The sequence below is a fragment of the Amblyomma maculatum genome, chromosome 6 (genome assembly GCF_055883805.1).
Source record: "Amblyomma maculatum isolate TAMU_Amacu chromosome 6, ASM5588380v1, whole genome shotgun sequence".
In the NCBI taxonomy this organism is placed as follows: Eukaryota; Metazoa; Arthropoda; class Arachnida; order Ixodida; family Ixodidae; genus Amblyomma; species Amblyomma maculatum.
In genome coordinates, this window is record NC_139349.1 from 169,020,968 (window position 1) to 169,042,073 (window position 21,106).

The following is a 21,106-nucleotide window of genomic DNA, read 5'->3' on the forward strand; positions in this document are numbered from 1 at the left end:
TTGTGAGGTCGTGCGGTGCATGTCAGAGGACTATCCCGAAAGGAGACCTGAGGAACGCTCTATTAGGACGCATGTCCATTAACACAAAAAGCTACGAAGAGTGCCAGCCAGTGAATGCCCTACAAACTTCATCCTTCGTAGTTCTTGATAACGTCGAGTCGAAAACTCTGTTGTCAACGTTCAGTGAAGAACCTTGGTCCCAGAGTGGACTGGGGAACCGAGACTCGATACAGAATAGTCAACTGTTGAATCGAGAATGATACGGGAGACAATGTTAATCTCTGTGCTGTCTTCTGGAGGTGTCGTTGTGCTGTTCATAGTATGTTTCTAAGAGTTTATTTATCTGACAAGTGTTGAGTGTTAATGTTACTTGTATTAGTACGAAGGTGCTTTTTATGTGCGCGAGTGACTCAGACTATCAGCAGACAATAGCAATGGTGTGGTCGCTCTGTGGTGTGTGCAGTGATGTGTGCAGCAGTGTTGTGGTGAGCGGTCCTCCAAAACAGTGCATCAGTGTCATGGCCCCAAGTTTTTGTTTCCCGAAAAAAAAAAAAACTTCTCAAAGGGGGGCATATTTGTGAAGAACATATGATAATTTGAAGAAAGAAGGAGGAGAAAGAAGAAGAGAAAAACGTGGAGGTTGGCTCGAGGAGTGGGAGGCACGAGCAGAGGAGAACAGGCGAGCCGCGGAGCCGATCGGCTGTCCAAGGAGCTCGGAGCGGTGCGTCTTCTGCCAGGCCTGACCCGGGGATCCAGACCTGGGGCCTGCCGGCCGTATCCTGTCCTGTTCTCCTGTCGTCCACGAAAACTCGGAACGGTGGTCGGGTCCGGGAGTGCCGCAGCGCCAGCTCTTCACTGGCACGAGCGTTCGGCGCCGTGCTGAGCCCAGGCACGTTGGAGAGGCCTAACGCATCGGCCGGGGAAAGGCAACTCGAGGCCTCTTGCCTCTACTGGGCCCCGTCCGATGGCCTAGCCTTCCGCTGGGCTTACCGAGGCCCCACTGCACCGACCCTGCAGAACTTTTACCCGGAGCGTCTGCACCGGCTTCTCCACCCAACGAACTATCTGGTGACTGTAGATAACTTAGTGTTAAGTCTTTGACCCACTTGATCGTTCTACTCTCGTCCCGTCCATGTGTACACAGAATGAGGTGGCCAGAAGAGTTAAAGAAAAGAACCTCACAGTGCGATGCCGTGACCACTGAATAACAAGGTCTGGAATTAGTATAGATTTGTAGAGGGAGTGGAACAGGCTAGTAAGACTGAAGTCCATCAACAAATTAGCGGTGAGGGGGGAGATAGAAGAGTTCAATATATGGCTACACAATAGATATTCTGCTCTAAGCGAGGATGACGACTTTAGCCCAGGGGCAATGAACTATAATTTCAGCGATATCAATTCTGAGTGCTCGGTAGAACAAAGCTGCAGGATAGTTAGAGAAGCCACCGGTAAAGTTTGGAAATAGTCGAAAGATTCGATTAAGAAACGCCAAAGTAAGAAAGCTTTTAACCCTACAGATAGCATAGAACTGGCGGAGCTTTTAAAGCTAATCAACAAGCGTAAAGTGGTCGATATGAAGAAGTATAACATTTTGAAAATTGAGCATGCTGTAAAGAACGGGGAAAGCCTTAAGGTGGTGAAGAAAGAATTGGTATAGGCAGAAATCAGATGCATGCACTAACGGAAAAACGGACAAGGCGGGCAATATCATCACGAATATGGACAAGATAGTCAAAACAATCGAGGAGTTCAAAACTCATCTATACAGTAGCCAAAACGTCAGGACAATAATGAGATTGGCAGCAGGGAAAAGCAGTCAGACCTCCTTCCTGTGACAACGGACGAGATTTAGAAAGCTTAAGAACCTATGAAAACGGGGACAGCAGTTGGAGAGGATCAGGTAACTGCAGATTTGTTGAAGGACGGGGGGATATCGTGCTAGCTAGGAAAACAGGCCACACTGCATACGCAATGAATGGTGTCAGCGACAGTGCTGGAAACATGGAAGAACGCAAACATTATATTATTTCATAAGAGAACGCTAAGGACTCGGATAATTACAGACCAATCAACTTAGTATAAATTACGTAGAAGCGATTTAATAGAGCAATCGGGAACTGAATAAGGGCAATTTTAAATTTCAAACAGAAAATCAAGCATGTTTTCGGAAAGGGTACTCTCCTATTGATCGTAGCCATACCATCAACCAGGTGATAGAAAAATGCTTGGAATATATCCAGCCCTTATACATAGCATTCATTGATTCCGAAAAAAGCATTTGACTCAATAGAAACCTCGGCGGTCATGCAAGCGTTGAGAACTCAGGGTGCAGACGAGCCGTATGTGAAAAGACTGGAAGATATAGGTTTATTAGTGGCTGCAAAGTAACCATAGTTCTGCAAAAAGTAAAAAAAATCCTGTAAAAAGGTATTAGGCAAGGAGACCAGATCTCCCCAGTACTGTTCACAGCTTGCTTAGAGGAAGTATTCAAAGACTTGGAATGGGAACAGTTAGGGATAAGGGTAGATGGAGAATACCTCAACAACCAGCGATTCGCTGACGACATTGCCTTGCTAGTAACTCTTCATTCATGCATTTCAGTTTGAAACCAGATATTACATAATAGGCGGGACAAGAATACAATAAAGTTTTCTTAATACAAGACGTGTGATACAATTTTCACGGAACATCCAGGGACCCGTGATGACATCAATGTGGTGGCAAGGTCGAGGGAAGTATATCATCATGGCCAGACGTGCTTTACTCTAACCACTTTTGACTGTACTGTACTGTACTATTTGAATTCACTGTATCGAGTTTACTATTATTTTCCTAAGGTTCACTGGTCACTGGACATGGCCAGGTTACCCAAGTAGCACACACATTACGTGGCCCACCTGGGGCCCGTATGGGTCCGTTGGGCTTGGGTAACCACAATAACACCCATGGGGGCCCCCTTTAGGGATCAAGCGGGCAAGCCCAAATTGGACTTGCCCCTGCTTTTTACATCTGAGCATCATATAGGCGTGGAAAGGGGAAACAGAATACATATTCCCACATCTGGCCCTCAAGGGTCCCACTCGGGAAATTTTACGGCCGATACAAATAAAATTTGGGCTTTGTGTAGGAAATGCCTGGGCTAATCTAAATAGGACTACCCAATCAAAAGCCTAATAGGTTCCTCATGGGCAGCGGCGGGGCTAAATACGGGTATGCCCGCACATTGCCTACATGGCACCTTTCAGGGGTACTTGAGGGAATGTCAGACGAAAATGTGTAATTCATGCAGAAAACTCCTGGGCTGCCCACCAAAAACCTAGATAATTCCCGCATGGTCGTTAGCGGGGCAGGCAAGTACTCCTTCCCGTTTCTGCCCGCATCGGTCTCTTGCGGGGCAATTTAGGGCAGATGCGATGCAAATGTGGGCCTAAAGCAAATAGAAGTCGGGCTATTCCGATTGGGGCTGCCCACGCAAAAGCTGAATAGGTCCCGCATGGTTTGCGGCGGGGCAGAAAAGCGAGCACACCCCCACACTGGCCACACGGGTATTTCTTGGGGTACTTGCGGGAAAATGCAACATATATTCGTAGTTAATGCGGTAGAAATAGGATCAGCCCAATTGGGGCGGCCCATGAAAGGCCGCAGTGGGCCCCAAATTGGCCTTAGGCGGGCTTACCGCTCTGAAACGTCTCCACCCTTTCTTTAAGGCACCAATTTGTTTATGTAAATTGTTATACCGGCCACTAATTGCCTCTTCTGGAGATTACATATAACTGTCCAAAGCATATCCATGCCATGAATAAAGACTATCTATGTTTACTCTAAAACTACGTTAATTATGCAGTATCGACAGAAAATATGCAACAGTAACTGTTCCGCTTTACGAGTATGTACTGAACGACCTTCAAATGTTGCCTGCGGCATTACTATCCTGCACATAGCACCGAAATAAATATTCAGACCAACATGTTGGGTGTGATGTGGGCAAGCCCATATTATTGTAATGTTGGGAATAACGTTCTTTCATGTTACTGAGTGTCGCATACAAGCAAATAATTAGTGCTTAATGTTTCACACTTGATTATTGGAACTTGGGAAGCCCCGAAAATGCCAGATTGAACCCATGAGAGCAGCACGTGAGTCAGCTTGAAACGGACTGGCTTTTGCAAATCCCGCGCCTGTACAATTCAGGTATTGGAGGCATAAATTGACTTAAAAATTAAAACCTTCATCAATGGGATGGCACTGCCTGCACAAACGTGGAACCCAAAAATGATTCTTGTGTGCTGCCCACATTCGTCTACCTGGGCTGAATGCGGGCAGCCCTATTTGGGCTGCCTATTTGGCAAAATTGGGCAGCTCACGCGGGGCCCCTCTGGGTACGTGTTTCAAATCCCACATGGGGCCCGTATGGGCTGCCCTGACGGGCCCAACGCGGGCCCCCACGTTGTAACCCACTTAGTGCTACTTGTGTAGTCACTACACTGAAGGATGTTACGGCGCTGAACATGCGCATGACCGACCGAAATTTTAGTGGCCTATTGTCATCATTTCATCCAAAAAATTCAGAACACTGTTATGCCATCTCACGGCAAACGCTAAAATCACATCATAGGCAACGCGAAATGAGGCTCATATTTGCTGACGGGCGCGACGGAGAATGTTAAAAAGCAACGCGAGCGCTCTTCAAAGATTAGGGCACACAGTGCACCTGCGAAAACTAGTGACGTTTTCCCAAAATGTAATCACGTGGGTTATAGTACAATGATAATTAAAGCCTTTCGCCTCAAGAGGCAACGCCACTAATTTTCATGCGACTTTCAGTCCAAAATTAAAATTACAGGCCCTCGTTTTCAGGATATTGTAGCGCTCGATCAAAGAATTGCCATATGAGGCAAGATCTTTTCATTTCCAACAAAATTTAATTGCATATTTTGGTCAGTTTTCAGTCGTTCTAAGGTTTCGCTTTATAAAGGAATGATCCATTGAAAACCCAGTACGACCGACCAAATATGACCAGACAGAGCCCACTTCGCCTTTCCTTTCCTATGGATAGGCCTCCATCCCAGCAGAGTTTGATAAAGATTTTTCACTCACAAGGTTAACTTATTGACCACCTCCATGTCTCTCTTCACGTTGAAAATTCTTGTCTCTTTTTTATTGCGCGTCTTAGAGCCAAAGTGTGCCTCTTCTCATTCACTTTAGTCAACAATACTAGTTTCAGTGACCGGTGAGCCTCGTCAAGCCATGATTACTGACTAGACGGGATTCCGTAGAACCTTAGAATATAATGTACTGTGTTGGCCGACCTTTTACGGAACGGCGGTTAAAGCCGTAGCTAGTGTGGTCGTAGTCATGGCAGACACATCTCGTCTGAGGTAAAGGCAAGAAATACCCCCAATGTTTAGTGTAAACCATTGCTTCTGTGTATGTGAACATTACATGCAGCATTGCTTATAATGTCATACTTAGATGAAACAGAGATGCATGCCATTGTGAATGTCCTTCATTGTGGCCAAATAACTGCGATTTCTCGAATTGAAGTGCGTCTCCAGAGCACCCACTTTACAAAACCAATGGAAGGTAGGCTGTGAAGAACCGATGTCTCCACCTGACAGGTTGTTTACAGGTAATGTTTTTAGGATTCACAGGGTGTGTTTGTTATTTAAACGATTTAAATTTAACTTTAGTGCTTTAAGAGCTCTCTGCAGATTTGTTTCTTGGGGATTAAATTTAAGTTATTTATGCCCGCAGGTTGTAAACACTGGACACTCTTTGCCTCTAATTGACGCTTGCGCAAATTCAACATTCATTGCAGTGTAGGGAATGTGTGATGTCTGAAGTACAACTTTTTATGGCAGTGAAAACCCTTATTGATGTCATTAAATTGATCTATTGCCGTATATGTAATACGTGCCTTGTGGAAAGTACCTAAGTTCGCATTGCAGGGCAGTCTTACAATGTTCTCTGGCAGAATGTAATAATTCTGATACATTCGGGACAGATACATGTCTCAAAGTAATTTGTAAGGTTGGCGCCATTCATTTGCCTCTTTCCATTTTAATCGGCGCCATACTAACCACAGAAATTGATATCACGCTGAGTTGTATATAGTCATTGCAAGCATTCTTTTTTATATAAAACACATTTACCAGTGCTGAACAAGAGTCCCTGTCTTCGCTCAACCCTATTGCAAAAACCAGCGTCTCCCAGCGTCTTACAGTGCCAAACCAGTAAGGTTTTTGCGCTGGTTTTGCACTGAGTCTGCTAGGCACGCTGGAGGTCAGCGATATTCACTGCAGTAGTAACGGGAAGACACTGGTTGCACTAATACTGTGGCACTGGGACCAGTGACACAGTAGAGCCGGTGCGGCCTGCGCCTTCAACCAGAGTAGCATCCCTCAGGGACCAACACAGCAAGAGCATACTCGCAACGAACCATCGGGGCGCATATGAAAAATATGGTTCAAGCAACCGCTATTTGCGGCGAAGTCGTTGCGCACCTGTAAGAAAACAAAGGCAGTATCTTTTTTTCTACATTTTTCATGTTTCGATAGGTAGTTTCGAGCGTTTCGAGAGAGACCACGACCGCCGAGCCTCTGATATCTCATGACACACTGACGATTAACCCAAACCTAAAACTGGAATTGATAATGTGGGCTACCATGCATAACAAACTTGATTACTGCCAAAATGTTCAATGCAGGCTCAATCGCAGGCGAGCGTAGCCTGCACACGGCCCAGTATAAGCAGCAGAAAGTAAAAATAAAACGAGAAAGAGAGTAGTTTACCGAGCGATGGGCCCATGAGAGAAAAAAACAACACAAAGCGCTTGTAATGCATAATATTGTCAGGCATGAGCACAGAAGAGGAGAAGGAAGTGCAAAAAGAGGCTCTCCGGAATAGAGGAAAAAGAGGGAGCTCACCATCTGTCTGTTAGCACATCAGGCTAAGGTGCAGAATCACTCTGTAAATAAACCTTAACAGTGTGGTGGAGGTGCTGCAACGATCACCACAGATTCCTCTCTACCTCGTTCGAGCCGACGGCTCGCTGGGCTTCTTGACCACCACAATGATCCAAGACGGCGACGCACGGCAGCCAGGTCCAGCGGCACCCGCATGGCAGCATTACCGTGAGCCGCGGACCTTCTCTGGCAAAGCTGGCGAATACGTGGATGAGTAGCTCACCAATTACCAGCGGTGAGCAAGTACAATCGCTGGGATGCCACTGTTGTTTTCTTCTTGGACTCCACAGCCCTGACATGGTTAGAGAACTACGAAGCGTCCCTAACGAGCTGGGATTGTTTTGAAGAGGAGATTCAAAATTGTTTCGGGGATACCACAGCAAAACGGAAATGCGCTGAGCAGACTTTATTCCTGCGAGCCCAAGGGCCCGGTGAAACATGCACAATGTACATAAAAAAGGTCCAAAACTCTACAAAGCGGTGAATCCGACCGAGCATGTCTGACAAAGACAGAGTTGGCCACCTATTAAAGAGCATCGCGGTGGACGTATATAACTTTTTAATTACAAAAGAAAACTTAGATTCTCCCGCGGCCATCATCAAGCACTGCCGTACGTTCGAAACTTTAAAGCTGCGTCGCACAACCCCGAAATTCGGCCGTCTGCCTAACGCGACCACTGTTGCAAGCGTGGGATCTCACGAGCATTCACATGAGCCTCCGCATTTGGCCGACATGATTCGTCAGAATGTCCGTGATGAGCTCTCCCGCCATCAAGACGTGAACCGCAGTGCAACCCCTCTTATAGCTGCTCCCTGCATGGCAGCTCCCATCCAGGGCTCTTCTTGGTGTGCTACCGCTCCTCCTTCCGTCCGTGACCACCGAAACCACTCATATGGCACTGCTCCCTAGCTCGTTCCCACTACAGTGCGCCACCTCCTCCGCAACAACCCCAGCGGTTGGATTTTGCTGATCGCTGCGATCCTGTTACTGAGGGCTATTATTTGGACCGTGCTCGTGAACCACCCGTCTGTTAGCGCTGTGGTATGCTTGGCCACATATCCAGATTCTGCCGCCGCCGGAACACGCCACCACGCTACCAGCGCCAATGGACAAATCGCCGTTCTACCGTGAGTCCAGAATTCCGTGACCCGACCTATACCCCTCCTTCGGGCTCCTACCGCTACGTACCACCATGCAACGACTCACCAGTTTCTGATCGCAGCCTGACTCCTCCTGCCCGCCGCTCCCGAAGTTCGCCTTCTCCCCGCCGTTCTCCGCCACCGGGAAACTAGCCTGTGCGGCCGATGGAGGTGCGGCCGCCAGGTCATCGATTTGCCAATTCCTCTACCGGTCGTTATGCTGAAGAACCGCTTGGAAGCGTTAGTGGATGGTGTTTGTGTTATGCCTTAGTGGATACGGGTGCTACAGTTTCCGTGATGAGCTTAGATTTTAAGAACCGTCTCGGCCGCAAAATTATGTTTGGTTGGGATAGAGCTGCCATATTTCGAGGTGTTGGGGGAGAATCGTTGGTTCCGCTTGATATTTGTTATGTAAATGGAGCGGTGTTCCCTCGCTCTACGCATGACGTTATTCTAGGAGTTGCCTTTTTACAGCAGTGTGGCGCAACTCTCGACTTCAACAGTGGCGAGATATCAATAAGCCCCAGCCTTCGATCGGCCCTCACAGAAGTATCGCCGCGGGCGGTCCAAGTGTTTTCTGCCTTCGAGGATACCGTCGTTCCGGCGATGTCCGCCATTTTCGTCCCAGTTGTGTCTTCGGGCGCGGTTCCCAATGCCTTCGACGCTTTGGTGGAACCCGCTTCCCTTTCCGGTGCCAAAGAGTGTGTTGGTGCGCCGCAGCGTTGTTCTAGTTAACGAGGGCCGTGCCTTGCTTAGGACTGTCAACCATACCAATGAACCTGCCGTATCTCCGCGTGGTTTGAAACTTGCCGACTTTGAAGAACGCCTTTCTATGAACAGCGCCGCGTTCAGTGACGGCGTTGCTCGTTCAACTAGACGTCCCGATCATGCTGATTCCCAGTTTAAGTCCATGATAAATGAGTCGCTACCCACCAACGACCGCCGAATATTAATGGAGGTTTTTACGAAACATGCGGACGTGTTCGACTTTGCTAAAGATCAGCCACCACCGATTCCGCCTTCCCGCACCCATCGACACTGGATCTGCACACCCGATTAGACAGACACCATACCGTGTTTCACCTTCAGAACGTAAGATAATTGACGAACAGGTCCATGATATGATGCAAATCATTCAGGAATCATCTAGCCCGTGGGCCGCCCCTATGATTCTTGTGAAAACGAAAGATGGCACCTGGCGATTTTGTGTCGACTATCGCCGCCTCAATACAGTCACCAAGAAGGATGTTTACCCGCTCCCTGGTGTTTTTCATCTGTTGATTTACGGTCCGGATACTGGCAGATACAGATGCATCCGAAAGACAAGGAGAAGACGGCATTCGTGACTCCCGATGGGTTATATGATCTTAACGTGACGCCTTTCGGCCTATGCAACGCTCCGGCTACCTTTGAAAGATTTATGGACACTCTTTTGCGTGGACTGAAGGGGCAAATTTGCATGTGTTACCTAGATGACGTAGTGAATTTCGGGAGGACCTTCACCGAGCATAACAGCCCTTTAGCTGTGGTCCTTAACTGCATGGAAAAAGCGGGTCTCGTGCTGAACTCTAAGAAGTACCGCTTCGGTGAACGCCAGATCGTTGTGCTTGGACATTTTGGTTGACAAAGACGGTGTTAGGCCTGACCCACAGAAGATTGTAGTTGTCAGCTGCGTCAAAGAGCCCAAGTCTGTGAAAGAACTCAGGAGCTTCCTGTGAGTTTGCTCTTACTTTCGACGCTTCATCCCTACGTTTGCTGACGTAGCCTACCCCCTTACATGCCTCTTACAGAAAGATATTCCTTTCAAATGGACTCCTAAATGTGATTCTCCGTTTCGCCAGCTCAAGTTTCTTCTTACCTCGCGGCCCATACTGCGTCATTTCAGCCCGACAGCTCCCACTGAACTCCACACTGACGCAAGTGGCATCGGCGTGGGTGCTGTGGTCATACAACGGCATGACGGAGCCCAACACGTTGTCGCTTACGCAAGTCGCACCCTTAGCAAGTCTGAACGCAACTATACCGTGACGGAGCAAGAGTGCCTTGCCGTCGTTTTTGGTGTATAGCGGTTTCTCTCGTACCTTTATGAAAGTTCCTTTATAGTCATCACCGATCATCATTCGCTTTGCTGGCTGGTGAATCTACGCAACCCCTGCGGTCGGTTGGCCCGCTGGGCATTACGCCTTCGGGAGTTCAACTTTACAGTGTCGTACAAAAGTGGCCGCCAACACGCTGACGCTGACTGCCTCTCGCGGCTGCCTCTCGCAACTACCCTCTGCGATGACAACTTTGACGACTATCTTGCCGCCGTTTCCGTACATTTTCCGGATCTTGCCACTTTCCAGCGAGAACAACGAAAAGATCAAGACTTGGTATCACGTTTTGAATAAGCTCGTGATCCGGCATCTGCGAACCCTTTCTGCATTCGCGATGGTTAGCTGTATCAAAAAAATTACTCGTCTGCTAGTCGTTCTGGCTAGCCTCTACTCCTCTGTTCTACACTCTATGTACGATGACGTTACAGGTGGGTACTTGGGGTTTGCCAGGACTCTTACGCGCATTAACGAACGTTTCTACTGGCCAAATATGCGTCGAACGACTCAGCGTTACGTGAACACCTGCGTGCAGTGCCAGCGGTTCAAGCTCCCCACGACTTCTCTGCCGGGCCACTTATATCCGGTGACACCACCGACCACCCCATATGAGCAAGTTGGTGTTGACCTCATAGGCCCGTTTCTCCGCTCGTCCAAAGGCAATCGCTGGGTCATCATGCGCGTTGATCACCTCACGCGTTACTGTCAAACTGCCGTCATCCCTTCCGCCACCGCCGCTCACGTCTCGTTCTTTCTTCACGCTGTCGTCCTCCGTCATGGGCCTCCTCGTGTAATTATCAGTGACCGAGGCCGCCAGTTTATGGCAGATGTTGTGGAACGGCCTCTGCGCTATTGTACTCGCCAGTTGCGCCACTCTACGCCGTACCATCTCCAGACAAATGGCCTCGTCGAACGTACAAACCGGACACTGACGAACATGCTTGCGATGTATGTTGACTCGCGGCAAAAGAACTGGGATGACGTGCTTCCTTTCATTACTTACGCCTATAACACCTCGATGCATGAGACAACTTATTATAGTCCATTTTTTCTTCTCTACGCCCGTCCGCCTACACGTTCTCTTGACACCATTTTGCCGTTCTCTCTCTACACCGAGCCGTCTGTTTCGAGCACCCTCTGTCGCGCTGAAGAGGCCCATCGGGTCGCCCGATTACGCACACTGGCCTCGCAGGACCGCTCTAAGCAGCGCTACGATCGTCGGCATCAGGATGTCCCCTACCTTACCGCTTATTGTGGCACTGGACACCTCTCCGCAAGCGTTGTTTGTCCCAGAAGCTGTTGTCGCACTACACAGGCCCGTTTATTGTGCTCAAGCGCATCAATGAGTTGAATTACTTCGTGTCTCGCCAATGTTCCCATGGTCGCCCCTCTCGGAAAACATAGGTAGTTCATGTCGCAAGAATTAAGAGCTGCCACTCTCGCTCGCGACTGACTGACAGCCCAGGGGCTTCGTGTGCGACGGAGGAAATCTCAGGCATGCGCACAGAAGAGGAGAAGGAAGTGCAGAAAGAGGCTCTCCGGAATAGAGGAAAAAGAAGAGGAAGTCACCATCTGTTGGTTAGCACATCAGGCTAAGATGCAGAATCACTCTGTAAATAAACCTTAACAATATTGATACGTTAGCCAGCGTAACAATATTGTTACGCCGCGTAGCGGCGTACTGAGAAGCAGCAGAAGTAGAAGCGGAGGAAGCGAGGCCCATGCAGACTGTTCCGGGTTTCTCTGAGCCGTGTGCCTCCGGTCACCTGTATTAAAATCATTTCATCCGTTACACTTGGTGCTAGGCGCTGGGTAAAAACGTTCAAGATCCGCCAGTACCTCGTCGCAGCCGTCGTGTAGCAGGTTTGCCACCTTTCTCTCCTCAACAGTACATTTCAATGGCTACCACCCGCACGACGCAGACTCATGAACGGCGACCTGAAGAGACGACGGCCTTTCCCCATCAACGAGAGCCGCGTACGTTACAAGGTGAGCCCGAAGATGACGTTGAGGAATGGCTCCGACATTACGGCAGACGCAGCAAGTACAACCGCTGGAATTCGATCGCACGTCTGTACAATGTTGTCTTCGTCCTCGCTGGCACGGCCCTGACGGGGTTTGATAACAACGAAGAAATTCTGACGAACTGGGATCGATTTGTTGAAGACATTACTTAGTCCTTTGGGATACCCTTGCGAAGAAGGAACGCGCTGAACATCAGTTTTCCCAGAGAGCCTAGCTGCCCGGTGAGACATGCACACGTTATATCGAAGAAATATTGAAACTTTGTCGCATTGTAAATCGGCCGATGTCAGAAAAAGACAAGGTAGGGCACCTTCTCAAGGGGATTGCTGAGGATGTGTACAACTTCCTTATTTCGCGGGACACCATTGCCACAGTTGCAGATGTCATCAAGCCATTCCGGGCATTTCAGGCGTTAAAGGCAAGTCGCATAGCGCCCAAATTTGGCCGTCTTTCAAATGTGGCGACTGTTGCCGGTATCAAAATTCCGTAGGCTGAAGATATCGCTTCTATGGTCAGGAGGATTATACGTGAGGAGCTAGTTATTCAGCGGCAACGTACAAATTTCGATGTGCCCTACCACCCGACATCGAGGTCCGTTTGGGAACAACGCATGCCATGGGCTGCACAAAATAACGGCCAAACCCATCTTACAACAACGGCGTGGAGCGGACCCTGCAACCAACATCGCACCCTTATTTCCAGCAGCGTCCAGCCCATCCGGATGAAGTGCCTCGTGGTGCTCCTCGGCGCGCTTCTGTCGCCTCATCTCGGCCTCCAAGGGATTCTGAAGTGAACTACCAGAGCCGCCAGCCACCCGTGTGTTACGGCTTTGAGGGCAGTAAGGTCGTCGAACGGTCAATTTCACGCACACCTCTCTCTACCTATCGTCATGCTAAAGAACAAAGTATCAGTGTTTGTAGACAATGTTAAAACGGATGCTTTGGTTGACACTGGTGCCGCTGTGTCAGTTATGAGCCTTTCATTTAAGAACCGCCTTCGGCAGAAAGGTATTTTTGTGTGGGACAAAAACACTACGTTTTGTGGAGTCGGGGGTGAAACTTTAGTTCCGGTTGGCCTGTGCTTTCAGTTTCAGTTGTGATTGGTGACAAGTGCTATAGGACAGGTGACGAGTGCTATTGAGACGTGCCACACATGACTTTATCTTGGGTGTTGACTTTATGCGCGAATGTGGTGCGACTTTAGACTTTAGTGCCGGTGAAATTTGTTTGCAGCCGAACATTATCCCCGCATTAGTAGATAACATGTCTCAGAGTCATCAAGGAGTTCTCCCCTTGAAGGAAGATGTGCTGCTGGCTGCGATGACGGCGACGTTTTTCCCAGCGAAGTCATCTGAATCCTTCATGGGTAAACATTCAATAGTTGAGCCAGATCTCTCGAATGGAGCGAAAAATATATTTCGGTGCCACGCTCCGTCGTGGAGGCGGAGGGTCGCGCATACCTCTGGGCTGTGAACGTGTCAGATGAGCCTGTTCGTCTTCCTTCTGGTCTGACACTCGCGAGATTTGAGAATTATGTGACTCATACCTTTGGAATTATTTCCGATTGTAGAGGAGCCGCGAAAGACAAGTCTGAATATTGTTCTGATTTTCAGGGCATGGTCAACAAATCGCTCCCATCTAGTGAACGTCGTATTTTGGAAGACATTTTGACAACTCATGCCCAAGTGTTCGACTTTGCCTCAATTGGATCGCGTAGCTATTTCCCAGCCTCTGGGCTACAGTACAAAAAACACAAGAAGCGCACCCCCTATTCGGAAAAAACTTTAGTCTCCCCGGCAGAACGCAAGATAATTCAAGAACAGGTGGACGAAATTCTGCACAAAGGAATCATCCGAGAATCTTCCAGTCCGTGGGCCACACCTGTGATCCTGATGCGAAAAAATGACAATTCCTGGCGATTTTGTGTAGACTACCGCCGTTTGAATGCGGTAACAAAGAAAGACGTACACCTGTGATCCTGATGCGAAAAAATGACAATTCCTGGCGATTTTGTGTAGACTACCGCCGTTTGAATGCGGTAACAAAGAAAGACGTACACCCATTACCTCGCATTGATGACGCTATCGACTGTCTGCATTTGGCGTCATATTTCCCCTATGTTTATTTGCGATCTGGCTATTGGCAAATTCCTCTACATCCATCCGACCATGAGAAGACTGCTTTTGTAACGCCAGATAGTTTATACGAACTTTAATGCCCTTTGGATTATGCAACGCTCCCGCGACGTTCGAGCGATTTATGGGCGCTATCCTTCGCGGCCACAAATAGGAAATGTGCATGTGTTACCTTGATGATGTTATCATTTTTGGAAAGACCTTCCAAGAGCACAATGATAGGCTCCATAAAGTTCTTGAATGCATTGGCAAAACGGGCCTCATTTTGAATTCGAAGAAGTGCCATTTTGGAGAGCGACAAACTTTAATCCGCAGAACATTGCTACAGTATGCGACTCCGAAACTCCACGCACCCTGAAAAGTCTTCGGAGCTTTCTTGGCCTCTCTTTTTATTTTCGTCGCTTCATTGCTGGTTTTGCGCAACTTGCCCACCCCCTTACTTCTCTACTGCACAAGGATTCGCAATTTGTGGGGACCCCAGTGCGAATTCTCTTTCAACCTGCTCACGTCTTCTCTAACTTCCGCACTACTGCTGTGCCACTTTGACCCTTCTGCTTTGACCGAGGTTCACACTGAAGCCAGTGGAGTCGGTCCTGCGGCGGTGCTTGTGCAGCTGCATAGTGGGGCTGAACACGTTGTTCCAATGCCAGCCGCACGTTGAGAAAATGTGAACAGAACTACACAGTTACCGAATTGGAGTGCCTTGCAGTTGTGTTCGCTGTGTACAAGTTCCGACCACACCTACATGGACGCTACTTAACCGTAGTTACTGACCACCGTTCGCTATGCTAGCTCATTGGACTTCGCAATCCGTCTGATCGTCTGGCACGCTGGGCATCGCGCCTACAAGAATACAACTTTGGTGTCGCGTACAAGAGTGGACGACATCACAGTGATGCAGACTGCTTGTCACGGCACCTATTGCTGACTTCCGTTAACGCTTAAGACTGTTTCGACGGGTGTGTAGCCTCAATCGCGTCGACGTTTCCTAGTATGGCGACCTTTAGGCGAGAACAACGCAATGACCGGCCACTACAGCCTCTTATACAAGAGGCAGAATGAAGAGCAGACGCAACGCAGTTTACTATCGAAGATGGTGTTTTGTTAAAGCAGAACTACTCAGTTGACGGTGCTGCCCTCCTTTTGGTCATCCCAAAAAATCTCCGTGCACAAGTTTTGCATGCCATGCATCATGACATTACGTCTGGTCATCTGGGCTTCTGTCGTACCCTGCACCGAATTCGCCAGCGTTTTTACTGGCCACAAATGTATAAGACGACCAAGCATTACGTTGCGATATGTAAAAAATGCCAACGACTTAAGGCACGCTCTACCACTCTGGCCGGACCATTACAACCCGTTAAGCCACCTACCTCACCTTTTGAAAAAATTGGAATTGACCTGCTCGGCCCTTTTCCAAAGACTCTGGAGGGCTGCCGCTGGGTTATCGTCTGCGTTGACTATCTTACCAGATACGCGGCGACCGCTACTCTCGCTACCGCAAAAGCTGCTGATGTTTCGTCGTTTCTTTTGCATTTCGTTATTCTTCGCCACGGCGCAACCCGTGTTATTATAAGTGATCGTGGTCGGCAATTCACTGCTGATGTCGTGGAAGAAATGCTCCGAATTTGCGGCTCACACTACCGACACTCGACACCGTATCATCCGCACACCAACGGTCTCACCGAGCGCACCAACCGCACCTTGACAACCATGCTGTCCATGTACGTCTCCTTTGACCATCGCAACTTGGATTCAGTGCTACCGTATGTGACGTACGCTTATAACACTGCAAATCATGAAGTTACCGGCTATTCTTCTTTCTATTTACTCTATGCAAGAACTCCCCACGTTTTCTTAGACCCCATCTCATTTTCCCCCAACGACGATGCGTCTGTTTCCCATATACTATGCCGTGCCGAAGAAGCCCATAATATAGCCCGCTTACGCACATTGGCTTCTCAAAACCGCTCGAAAGAACACTACGATCTGCATTATCATGCAGTTGCTTACTACCCTGGAGACTACGCCTGGCTTTGGACGCCTATTCGCAAGCGAGGATTATATGAAAAGTTCTTCTGCAGGTACGATGGCCCCTTCGTAGTGTTGGACCAACTGAATGACGTGAATTACGTTATCGCCAACGTCACGACGGATAACCGCCGATCCCGCAAGACACAAACTGTTCACGTGGCTCTTATGAAGCGCTGCCATCTTCGATCTACCTAATTTTCTCGAGGACGAGAATCGTTTGCCCGGGGGGAATTGTTACGCCGCGTAGCGGCGCACTGAGAAGCAGCAGAAGTAGAAGGGGAAAAAAAGCGAGGCGCGCGCAGACTGTTCCGGTTTTTTCTGAGCCGTGTGCCTTCGTTCACCTGTATTAAAACCATTTCAACCGTTACAATATTTTGCGCGTTTCTGAAGCTTTTGCGCTACTTCTGACTATGCGTGCAAAGCAGCTGAGCCCTCAGTCATCGCAACGCTTCCCAAAATATTTACATACAAATAAGGTTTAGTTACACGCAACATAGTGTCGTCGCTGCTGCACTTGCCGGTATTGAAGCTTAGTCGCACGGTATCAGACCACCACCTAAGAGCCGGCGTTGGTAACTGTGCCAGCGACTACAAACTCCGCATTTTAAAATGATTCCAGCGCACAAAATAGCGCGCATAGGCACCCAGAACATTAGTCGCAAGTCGTGATAGCAGGCAGCAAGTTCCAATTATCAAGACGTTGTAATTGTTAGAGCGGCAGAAATGGCCTGTAGACTGCGAAACATGAAGTCCCAAACTTATAAATGCGGGTCATGACATAAAATGTAGAAATGTTTCAAAAAGTTCGTTTTCGGCGTGGTCGAGTGGTTAGTTCGAGTTCGAGGCGCGCATGGTTCACTAATTTTTTTTTTTACTTTCTGTAGGTATTTTTATGTACGTAACTTGTTTCGTTACTTTTTCTTTTTAATTTTTATCCCACGCCTTTTTTTCTCCGGGCGAACAGTGCCGCCAGTGCGGAGCGTACCAGTATGCCGCGTCCCAGTGTGCCCAGTTTCCAGCGTCATACTGGGACCATAATCAGGTATGGCGCTGGGGCGCTGGCACCCAGTGGCACTGGTTTTTGCAATAGGGAACCTCCCGTTCTTTAGCAGAAACGCGGTAAGGGTGCTGGCAGAATTTGCGAACGTCGTTATGAGTAATGATCCGGTGTTGCGTTAAAGGGTGTTTGACGAACTTTCGATGAAGAAGCAAAGCACTGTTTAAAATGCAGTAGCAGTTGCTCCAGAGCCCGGCGCTTGCCTTCGCACTGATTGCAGTTGACGTCTATGTCCGCGAGAGGTTGGTTGTTAGGGACGCTCGGTGGTGGATGGTCGTTACCGGTAGCTGTCATCAAAATCGGCGAGGAACGTCAAACCACAGCCACGGTCCGAAGAAGACACGGGCAACAGAGAAGAAGTCAACCGGAAGGCAGCAAGCACCATCGCGACGAAAAAGCGGCGAGCTTGGCGGCGAGCGGCTTCCGACCGACTGACGTTCACACCGGTGCATCCGAGTGAGTCCTCTTGTTTATGTTTTGGGTCAACGCAGGTTTACTCGAGTCAGTGGTTTTATATGGAGACCAGATTTGCTCACTTGAACCCGGACAAAATGTCAAGAAACGTTGAAGACAGAAACAGCGAAGGTGGGGAGAACAGTGCGGATGAGTTTCCTGAGCTAGACCTCGACCGACTTGGCACCGCGGAGGTCGATAGCGAGGGTGGCGAGGGAAACAGTGATGGGTCCCACACACGTCTCTCTGAAAAGGAAATAGATTAAAATCTGAAAATGGCGAAAGAGCGACGCGAAGATTTGGAGCTTAAACTAGAGCTCTCTTGACTTCGTGGTCCCACCGCGAGGCGCACACGTGACGATGCGAGCGAAGGAGAACCACAAGGCAGCCGGATGGCATTGAGGAATTACACTAAATTGTTAGCAAGTACGATTCCAAAATTCCCCATAGGTGCAGAAGTACCCATTTGGTTCGAATCCATAGAGAGCTCACAGGAGGCTTACGGAGAACCGAAAGGGTTTTGGGGAGAGATTGTTTTCCCGTTTATTGCGGAGAGGGTGCAGTACCTGTCAACGCGACTCACGCCCGCTCAGCACCGCGATTACGAGGTGCTGAAGAAAATTGTGCTGGCAGAGCTAAGGCTGTCTGCAGAAAGACGATTTCAGTCAGCTACCAAACGCACAGGTGAGACGTGGAAGCCGTTCACGACGCGTCTGCGCAGCTACGCGAACTTTTACGTAGGCGCACGCGGTATTAAATCTTTTGAGAGCCTTATGGAGCTTCTCGTTGCTGACCGACTGAAGGCTGGCTTAAATGAAGAAGACAATACGTACGTAAAGCTTCGAGAAGGCGAAAAATGGTTTAAGGCTTGCGAGCTAGCTCGCCTTTTGCAGACCTTCGAAGAGGCTGCGGGAGAGGGTAGCGCACGAAGGAAGAGTAGTGGTCTTAGACCAGTTGAACAAAAGGGCACGGCTAAAGACGAGTTGAAGAAACCGCTAATTGCACAAGCGATCTCTAAGCCTCGCGCAAAAGAGCCACGAAAGGTCAATTTACCTAAGGCAGCTCAAAACGCAGCTCGACGGCACGAGTGCTTTCAGTGCGGAGACTTGATCCATTACGACGCGCACTGTCCAATTCTTCGCGAGGATACTAAAAAGAAACCAGTACGGTCCGCGAATGAAGACTGGTTAACAGCAAGAGTGGCCATGGATGACCCCTGCTCTCTGCGTACCAACTTGAAGGAGGTAAAACTAGATTGCAGCGGCAAGGTAATTGACGCCATTGTCGACACCGGCACCGATATCACCGTGATTCGCGAAAGCAGTGTGCCGGAGGAGCTAATAACGCCACACGGCAGCATAGAGCTGGTGTCAGCGTTCGGTGAGAACGTTAGTTCTAAGTTAGCACTGCTGCTTCTAGCTTTAATTCGTGAAAAACACCAATACAGGATGTTGTGGAAGAGACACCAGTAATGTGCGCTCTTACTGACAAGCTTAAGTGCACCGACTGCTTAACATCGGGTGACCCATGGGAGCAACTGCTCGACGCATGCCAGGCCAACACCGAGGTCCGGGTGCTAGCAGTGGAGGAGCAAAACAAGCTGGAGTGTGAAAGTGGTAAACCGGGGACACCCGAGAGATCAGAGCCGGAAAACACTGCTGGTAACGTAACAACTCAGTCAAAAGCTGTAGAAGTACGGAGAGAGGCGCGTGAAGCTGAGCCGGTGCAAAGCAGCGACGCGCTGAAGTTCCGCGATAAACAGCGGAACGACTATTCCTTGCGTCAGGCCTGGCAGGAGGCAAAAAGGGGCAAGGCGGGAAGGTTTACAGTTGATGGGCTTCTCTATTACAGAGACTACGTGCTAGGAGAGCAGGTGCACCAATTGGTACTACCGGAATCGTGCCGCAACGCCGTGCTTAGTCTGGCCCACGATTCTTACTTTGGAGGCCACCTTAATGCCCGCAAAACTACAGCGCGCATTAAGTATTCTTTCCACTGGCCAGGAATGGAGAAAGAGCTTCAAGGTCACTGCAGCAGCTGTCACAGCTGGCAGGTCCGCTCCGACAGGAGGCAATCCGATCGAGTGCCGATAGCACCACTCACGCGACCGAAAGTGCCATTCCAGAAGGTAAACGTTCACCTGATCAGACCCTCTGCGTAACCGACCTGCGCACGCGCTGACTAGAAGTAGTTTGTCTGATATCTTTGTCCGCTAAAGCTACCTGCGAGGCCTTATTGACAATCTTTAGCCGCACAGGCGTTCCTGAGGTGGTATGTTCCGACTGCGGGACCAACTTTACCGCCGCCCTGACAAGACAGTTTCTCGGAAGATTGGGTTGTTCTCCGCGGTTCTCTACTCCTCACCATCCAGAAAGTAACGGATCGGTGGAAAGGTGGAACAGTGCTCACAACATGCTGTTTCACGTTATTGAAAGGAATGCCAGGGACTGGGACAGGTTCATTCAGTTTTTACTGTGGGCATATCGAGAGGCGCCCCACAACACAACCGGTGTGTCGCCCTTCCGGATGCTGTACGGTAGGGACCCGGTTGGGCCACTTGCGGTTCTTAAGAACAGTTGGGCAGGTGATATTGAGCTGCCGGCAGAACTCGCAGACTCGCCCGCTGATTACCTGAAAAAGTTAAAGGTACAGCTTGAACTTACAGCCTACGCCGCACAGCTGACGAGCACGACTCAACAAGAAGATTACGCCTCTCAGTACAACAAGCACTCCTCTATGAAGAGTTTCCGAGAGGACAATACGGTGCTGATTTTCGATTAAAACTGTTCAGGGAAACTGTACTCGAAGTAGTTGGGACCGTGTACAGTAACTAGGAAGTATCGCGAGCACTCATACTACGTGCAAATGCGCGACGGTCACCAGAGGCTGGTACACGCTAACAAGATGCGCTCTTACGTGAGCAAGGTAGCATCGGTAAGCCTCATGTTTCATGATGACAGTGACTTCGGGGAGGTGGAATATACCCCACGTGCAACCGAAGGCGAAGTGTCGCGCGTAGTCCTCGGTATGGAAAAGAAAGCACATCTAGATGTAGAGACGGCCACTAAAATACGCGCTGTATTCGACCATCAAAGCGCTATTCGTAGCGAAACCAGGCGTTGCGCATGTCGGCGCGCATCACGTAAAACGTGTGGAAGTAGCCAAGCCGAAACGCAGCCGCCCGTAAAGAATTGCTGAGACTCTG

At 49.2% G+C, this 21,106-nt stretch overlaps 2 pseudogenes; both read left to right on the plus strand.

Annotated features, from left to right (window-relative positions):
• LOC146187378 (uncharacterized) overlaps window positions 1–21,106 on the plus strand; it is a 289,128-nt pseudogene that overhangs the window by 200,857 nt on the left and 67,165 nt on the right.
• Window positions 19,107–21,106, plus strand: part of LOC146187380 (uncharacterized) — a 30,374-nt pseudogene continuing 28,374 nt past the window's right edge.